Source organism: Poecilia formosa, unplaced genomic scaffold, assembly GCF_000485575.1.
Source record: "Poecilia formosa unplaced genomic scaffold, Poecilia_formosa-5.1.2 Scaffold2413, whole genome shotgun sequence".
NCBI lineage: Eukaryota > Metazoa > Chordata > Actinopteri > Cyprinodontiformes > Poeciliidae > Poecilia > Poecilia formosa.
The window spans coordinates 217-8,959 of record NW_006802352.1 but is presented as its reverse complement, the minus strand read 5'-3'; the positions used below and the strand labels follow the sequence as shown (position 1 = coordinate 8,959).

The following is an 8,743-nucleotide window of genomic DNA, read 5'->3' as shown; positions in this document are numbered from 1 at the left end:
CAATATTTAGAAAAAATGTCCAAGCTCAATCAGAGTCAGGTAAAACAGGTACGTATTTTTATAGCTCTACTACCCTCCTCTTTCACATAGATGAATGAATCTCTACTTGACTTGGGAATAGGTTTAAATTAAATGTTTTGCCTTGGCTCCACCAAACATTAGCCATATTAACACTATAACAACTTGTTAATTTTATAAAAAAGATGTATAGGTGGTAGCGTTTCTTTTCTAGACCTTCTCTTTTTAATGTGGAGCTCGATTTCTCTTTCATCTCTGATAATGTAGTTTTCTCTACAGCTGCAGAAATTAACTGCAACAAGATGCTAGTGTGCTTTATTTTCCCTAATTTTTATTTTCAGATTTTTCCGGTATTTGAACATTAATTAATTTTGTCAGAGTTAAACATAATGGGTAGAAACTGAATATGTGCATAAAAGACAGGTCAATGAATGAATGTAGCACAGTATTTAAAACATTAATGTTATAAAAAGTTACCTCTGACATTTAGTATCAGAAGCAAAAAAAAAACTAACTAACTTGTCTGTCATGTTTTCCAGAACAAGAACATGAGTATGAGAACATGTCAAACTTATATGATAGAAGGGTATAAAATCTCCAGTTCTCCTTTGTTAAAAGGTGAGTTCTGAGTTATTGGCTCTGATTATTGGAAAAAGAAAGTTAGGATTTGTTGTGTTATTTTTTATTAAAATATTTACATTCATAAAGCATTGCTATTTAAAGAGGATTATTTATAACCCATCTAATTCATTTTTCTTCTTTTTCATCTTGCATATCATCAGAAATTAAGAAACCAAAGTCGTCTATAACCATATGGAGAATTAATAATAGTACTCTACATTTATTTGGTAAATCTGAATAAAGAATAGCATCTTAACCCTTGTGTTTACAAATGGGGTCCAACTGACCCCACACCCATATCGCTTGTATCAGTTGCCTCAGTCCTCGCACGCACAAGGGTTAAAGTACTTTTATTTTAGATGTTTACACTCATTTACATTCTTGCAAGTTGCAATGTGACATTGGTAAAAAAAATGTTTACCTTAAAAACAATATTTAAAATATGTAATGCTTTGAGTCTTTTAATTAAAAGTATGTTAATTTGTGTTACTTTGACACAATGTGGAAAGGATGATTTACATTTTTTGCTAATAAGTTAAGGTTTAAAGTGACCATTCAATTTTAGATTGTAATTTTTACATTTTTGCCAGATATCAGTTATCTGTAGGTAAGGAAGAAAAGTTGCTGAGTTCTTCCTTTTATGTATATAATAAATCTAACAGAGTTTTTGTCCTTTTTGTGTATTGTATTTTGCTGTTGATTAAACTGGTTGCAGGTCTGCTTATGAATCCATGGCACTTCAGCTTTATTTGCCGTCAAAATCTAGAAAAAAATGTTATAATGAAGAGCTGTATTTCTAAAACCTCAACATGTTTTAATGACTGAAACTGTATTTCCAAATAAATGTTATTCCTACTCATATTAAAATGTATACTTTTTTTATCTTAATGAATTTATGAACCAAAAAAATAATTCTGTTGGCCTTAATCAATTCTGTCTGAAAACTCAGAGCTGCTTATTTTTAAGAGTTTTAGATTGGTACAGTTACTTGCTTCTTAATACAGTTGTGAATGGTGTTAGAGTTTTAAACTAGGTAGGTTAGAGACAACAACTGATATAAGAAACAAAAATTGAAGTATTAAGAAAATGCTTACTATGTCAACCAAAGAACCAAAAGGAGACTCAGTCTTTTTACTTGGAGACAAACCGAGTTAGTAGTTATTCAGACAAGATGATTGTTTAAGAAAATATTTTTTTATCAAAGAAAACTGAAATAACCAGCAGAGGTTAAGCTTTATGTAAGGTTAAGCTTCTCAATGTTACAATATTGACAACTATTTGTTGTTGAGATATATCTACTTAGCTTTGTATTTTTTTGCCAGTAGACAATTGTAGTAAAGAGAAAAATGCTGATATTTGGTTTGACTAGAGAAAGAGAAATAGAGGCAAACATTCTGCAGTGAAACCCTTGTGAGATGGAAACAGCCAATGTTGTCCTGTATACATTAAAACTCTTCAAATAGATGTTATTTCTTGTGCGATACAACTACAAATCAGGAAAATTTTAGAAATCCATTTTATCCTCTTCTGATGAATAATCATACACCAAGGTTTTTGTTTGTTTCCAATTGTACAAAATGATGGTTAAAAAGCTTAAGTTTTAGAAAGTATGTAGATAAAACTCTGTTGGAAAGTATTGATTAAATGCTCCATCATTTTACACATGTTGACAGGTTTTTGTTAATGCATGTTCAAATGTACATTTGATAAGATCATGCTATTATTAAATTGTATCACAATTAAATTATTAAATTGTACCTTGTATCACATTGTTGTGTATGTGTCTAATTCCACCAGAGAAAATACAAGGCAAATCTATTTTATCTACTGGTGATGTGTTGACCTACATTAGATGCAAAACAGCTTCCTTATTGTACCACTGAACACTTTTCTAGTTCTGCATTTAACAAGTTTTATTATTTTATTGCTTAGCTCTTTATGACCTGGCAGCATTTCCATGTTGGAGAAAATGATGACTGAATCCAAAGTTCACAAACTATGAAAACCTTTTCTGTTGTACAATCAAAATAATGAATAAAAAAACAAATGAAACCCACTCCACGACAGCTGTATCTGTCATGATAACTTAGACAGCCAGTATTCCTTATATTTACAAAAATTAAAGGGAAGAAATCTTTATTTACAGTGAAAGTTAGAAAAGTTATACTTTCAACATTACAGTAGGTATTGCATCCCTACATGTATTTAGCAGATGTTTTTTATTCACAGTACCTTCAACATTTCAGCTGGAGAAGCCATTTATGCCACACCACTCTGTCAGATCTTTTCTGCGTTTCTCTGTTTCATTATTAAAGAGCTCACTTAATAACTGAATTATTTTCTGCCTATTTTACCACATTTTTACAACAACCATTGTAAAATTTTATGTAGATCTTCTAAAAAAGGCCAAAATGTAACCAGAAAATCACTCATAGAAAGAGAACAAATAAAGGACAAGATGAATGAGATTTTAACTTTATTATATTTGATTCAATTAAACTTTTTTTCTGTTTGCTTATACTCAGAAATAAAACAAAGAAGTATGTGGTCATCAACTATCAAGCATCCCCTCTTAGTGGTAAAACTATGTTATTGTAGGACAAATCTGAAAGACGTTTCACTGACAAACTAGGTAAAAAAATGAAGCTGCAGATTTGACATTTGAGTCACCAGGAGTGAAAAGTTTAATAGAGATATACCGTCAAAAATAAAGTTAAACTATTTCTTATGTGCTGGTATTAATTGAAGAAAATGTGAAATGTTTTCTCCAGGATGTTTTAGACAATATGAGGTTTTATTGTAGGGATCCACATAAAAAATGTACCACTTTGTATTGAGGCTTTTTATGACTTGATGGCATTTTAGTTCAGGAGGAAGCAGCAGCTGAATCCAAAGTTTACAGGAACTAAAAGACTGGTGCATAATTACACTCAATAAATGTCTCATAATAAATCTCCCATGGTAACAAGTAATGTATAATGTAAAAGGTCTAAACTTTTGTGTCAGAGTTGAAATAGCATGACGTATTTTATTGCTGATCTAAACCACATTAGCTATTTGATTTATCTTATAATAGAAATATGTAACTTATTTTATCAATTTTTTTTTTTTTTTTTGTAATTCAAAAGTCATGAATGAATAAGTAAATAATACTATCACTCAAAAGAGTTGTATGGCACCTTTAAAAGGTCTAAGTCTCAGATTTAATAAATATCTAAAAATAGTTTTATGCAAAATTGGGGCTTTTCTGTTACAGATGAGCGTTGAATATTTTCAATTTACAATTAAATCTTGAGAGCTAAGTGTTAATGAGAGAACAATGACAGAATAGAAATACAAACATTTGTCGTACATTCATAAATCTTTACTTTCAAGTACACTGTCAAGTTATTCAAAATCCTAGAAAATTTTAATTTAAAATCAGTAATTTCACCAAGAAGCTTGCTTTTGTAATTAAATATGACAGGCATCATTTGAAAGACAACAAAACAATTTAAAGAAACACAATGTTTATCTGTTTTCATTAATATTTTATCAAAGAAATGAAATTTAACTTTGGATTTAACGTTATTTAAATCCATGACTTTTATCTAATGTCATTCTCAGTACTCAATACTGTCATGATTGGTGGTTTCTAGAAAACCCTGACTGCTTGTTTAAAAGATTACTTTAGTTAATTATTTTCCTTTAGATACTTGTATTTTTGCTGTTACTTTTTTAGAAGTTTTAACTTCTAAAAAAGAATCCAAAGAGAAAAATTTGTTAATAATTAATAAATTAATGTTTGACAGTTTCACTTCATGTTGCTGCTGTTGTCAGGTCCTATAGCAAACAGTGTTAAATTCAGTGGTGACTGCATGCATGTTTCCCCATTTCTGGTTGCTTCTGAGCTCCTGCAGCTTAAGCAGGCACAGCTGGTTTCACTCTGCTTCTTAATGAGTAGAGTATTAAGCTGGGTGTGGAACTAGTCTCAGGGCTTGCTTGCCAATTAGGCACCAAGTGTAGTGCAGTTTTTTGATAGTGGGAGTTTGGTATACATGCTATCCCTTGTTGCTGGATTTGCTCTCTACACTTTTATTGGGTGGTGAAATAGGGGTGTTGTTGAGAACCAGTTGTTGGTTCTTTCTTTGTCTTCCAGCTGAGTGGGACCTTGTATTTGAAGACAGTAGGTCCAGTGTCAGGTTAGTCCAAGGGTGGGCAACTCCAGGTCTCGAGGGCCGGTCTCCTGCAACTTTTAGGTGTGTTTCTACTTTAAACACAAACAGCTGTTAAGTTCCAATAAAGTTTCCATTGTTTCCATTCCAAAAGAAGGTTATCATATTGGTGAATAACTCACAGCTGACAGAGATGTGTACTGGGTTACTATTAGCACTGCTGATAGGATTGGACACATGACAGCTGTATGATCCATCATCATATCTGGTTACACTGATTATAGTCAGCTTGGATCCTCCATCAGTATCAGTGATCTGAACTCTGTACCTGGCTGAAACCTCAGAGCTGCTGTTCATCCAGAGAAAGGAGAGAGAAGATCCAGAGGAGGAGCAGGAGAAGCTGACAGACCCACTGAACTCAATCAAGTGGGTAACTTCTTGAGTAACCTTTACATTAGAGACTCGTTCTATGAGTGGAAAAAAACAAAAAGAAAGAAGTCATACATGACAATGAAGTACAATTGAAGAAAAATTACATCAGAAGAGAAAATTATTACAAAATTACACTATGTATTTCTATGTAAAATTCCATTTTAAATAGGAAACTTTATGGTGACATTTTTGTTCTCCACAGCCAAGCAAGCACTGTCAGTGTTCAGTAAAAGAACATGTTTTACTAGTTAAACTAGTTTCATAAGAAAATGTATGTCTCAACTTGCATTCATGTTGCAGACATAGTCATGCGAAAAATATTATGATGTCCTATTAAATGTTTCAGGAAGTGATAATTATTTTCATGCTCGATTCACATAGTTTGCTCTAAATACATGCAGATGCAAACCTCCCCATGTAGTCGAGGAGAGGGGAACAATTTGTAATAAATTTTTGTTCTCTTTTCACCAGCAAACACAATGATTGTGAAAATGATACGCAAACATATTTAATTTATTATAATAATTTGTATCAGCCCTCGGTACAATAACAAGATATTGTGCTGTTAAACTTTTATTTTTGGATAATTTTCAGTGTATTTATGTAAATAGTAGATAGGCTAAGTAAGAAGTGAATTTTAATTGTCCTAATTCTTTTCTTCAAATCTTCCACATGTTTTGTGCAGAGATTGAATTATTTAATTCAATCTCTGCTATAATCTTGTTTGTGAAAACCTCAGACAGCCCTTTATATTCAATCATAGTGTTCACTCATACCTCAATGGTCAGAAAGAAGCATGCCACAGTTAATGTATTTTAACAGGACAAGCCTTCTTTAAAATGATTATGATCATGTTCTTATGTAATATCCCTTCTTTTCTTTTTTACTCTTTTAAGCTAGAATAACTTTAGTGAGTGTCCTAATTTATTATTCACTGGAGAGTTTGTTGTTTTACAACATTTAAAATACAATAAAAAATAAGTAGGTTTTCATAGGTTGTTCCTTTTTTCAAATAACTAAAAGCAATATGTTTCTGTTTTGTACTTTTTAAAAAGTTAGCAACTACATCACAATGGATCTGCTTGGTTGACTGGATATTAACTTTAATTTGTGTTTCCAATATTTAGAAAAAATGCCAAAGCTCAATCAGAGTCAGGAAAAATGGGTATGTATTTTTATAGCTCTATTACCCTCTCTCACATTAGATGAATGATTTTATACTATATTTGGGCATAGGTTTAAAGTAAATATTTTGACTTGGGTCCACCAAAAGTTACCAAGGTAAACACTACAACAACTTGTTAACATTATTTTTAAAAATGTATGGTCACAGCATTTTCTTTTATGGACCTTCTCTGTTTAACATGGAGCTCAGTTTCTTTCATCTGATTATGTAGTTTTCTCTACAGCTGAAATTAACTCAGTTCTGCAACAGGATGCTAGTAGTGTCCTTTATTTTCCACAATCTTTATTTTACAAAATTTCTTGGCAATATGGACATTAATTAATTTTGTCAGAGCTGAACATAATTGGTAGAAGCTGAACAGATGCATCAGAGGCGCCCCAATGAGTGAATGTAGCCCAGTACTGTTTTAAAAAGTGACCTCTGACCGTTGCATTAGCATCAAAAGCAAAAAAAAAATCCACCTGTTTTTCTATTTAAGTGACATGTATGAAAAATTGTCTACCATGTTTTCCAGAACAAGAACATGAGTGTGAAAACATGTCAAACTTATATGATAGAAGGATATAAAATCTCCAGTTTTTCTTCATTGAAAGGTAAGTTCTGAGTTATTTCTGATTATTAGAAGAGGAAAGTTAGAATTTTCAGTGATTATTCTTTCGCTGTTATTAAAATATTTACATTCAAAAAACATTACTAATTAAAGAGGATCCTTAATCATCCCTCTAACCAGTTTTTCTTTTTTTATCTTGCATATCATCAGATATTAAGAAACAAAGATATAACCTTATGGAGAAGGATGAAAATAGTATTAGTACTCTACATTTATTTGGTAAATCTGAATAAACAATAGCATTTTAATGTTCTTTTATTTTAGATGTTTACACTTATTTCCATTGCAAGTTTCACAGTCATGTTAGCAAAAAAAAAAGGGTTTAGCTCAGAAATTATATTTATAATTTTTAATGCTTTGGTCAGAGTCTATGTTTGCTTAAGAGTCATTTAATTAGAAAGCATGCTAATTTGTGTTACTCTGGCAAAATGTGGAAAGGATGATTTACCTTTTTTTGCTAAATAGAAAAGGTTTAAAATAACCATTCAATTTTATATTGTAATCTCTGAATTTATACCAGACATCAGTTATCTGTAGTTAAGCAATAAAAGTTGCTGAGTTCTTTGTTTTATGTATCTAAGTAATAATAACTTAATATTTATTCTTCTTTTGTATATTGTATTTTGCTGTTGATTAAACTGGTTGCAGGTCTACTTGTGAGTCTTTGGCACTTCAGCTTTATTTTCTGCCAAAAGCCACAAAAAACAAATTTAAAATAAATATGTTATTCTTATTCACATTAAGTAATTCTATTAAAAATGCATGACATATTCTTTTTATCTCTGTGAACTTATGAACCAAAAATATTTCTGCTGCCCTTAATCAATTCTGTCTCTGTGTGTGTGTGTGTTTTTTTTTTTTTGTGTGTGTGTGTGTGTGTATTTCAGTTTGTGTTTATTTGACTCCTGATACAATTGTAAATGACTAGATCTTTAGACTAGTTAGGTTAAAGAGATAACAGCAGAGATGTAAAAAAAAACTATAAAACTGAAGTATTGAAAAAATGCTTACAAAATTACCAAAACCAAACTCTTTGCTTTGTGATAAAGTGAGCTAGTAGTTATTCAGACTACATGTCTATTTGATCAAGGGTTTAATTTTTTTATTCAAGGAAACTGAGATAACCAGCACAGATGCTGTATATAAGTTTAAGATTCTCAATGTTGCATAATTAACAACTATTTGTTGTTGAGATATTTGATCTACCTAGTTGTTTATTTATTTATTTTTCCCAGTAGACAACAGTAGTAAAGAAAGATATGCTGTGTGACTAAAGATAGAGCGAAATGGAGGCAGACATTCTGCAATGAAACTCTTGTAAGATGAAAGCAGCCAATATTATTGTGTACATATAATTCTTCAAATAGATTTTCTTTCTTGTAAAATAATAAGTACAATTAAAAAAACAGGGAAATTTTAGAAGTCCATGTTTTGCTCTTCTACATACACCATGGTTTTTGTTTCTTTCCAACAAATCTACAAAATGATGAAAACAAAAAAAGCATAAACAGAGTTTTGCATGGATTCAATGCTGTTGGTAAAGTTTTGACTTAATGCTCCATCATTCTACAAATGTTGACAGGTTTTTGTTAATGTATGTTTAAATGTACATTTGACATGACCATGCTATTATAAAACTGTTTCTTGAAATGAAACGCACAAATTGGCTAGGAGATTGTTCAGTGTTGTGTACGTAAGGCAACTCTATTTTATCTACTGGAG

At 31.1% G+C, this 8,743-nt stretch overlaps 1 long non-coding RNA gene across 1 annotated transcript; it reads left to right on the top strand.

Annotated features, from left to right (window-relative positions):
• Window positions 1-10: 10 nt before the first annotated feature.
• Window positions 11-1,501, top strand: LOC107835416 (uncharacterized). The gene is made up of 3 exons (XR_001661234.1): window positions 11-48; window positions 558-636; window positions 801-1,501. It is a non-coding gene; the product is annotated as an uncharacterized LOC107835416 (long non-coding RNA).
• The last annotated feature ends 7,242 nt before the right edge of the window (window positions 1,502-8,743 follow it).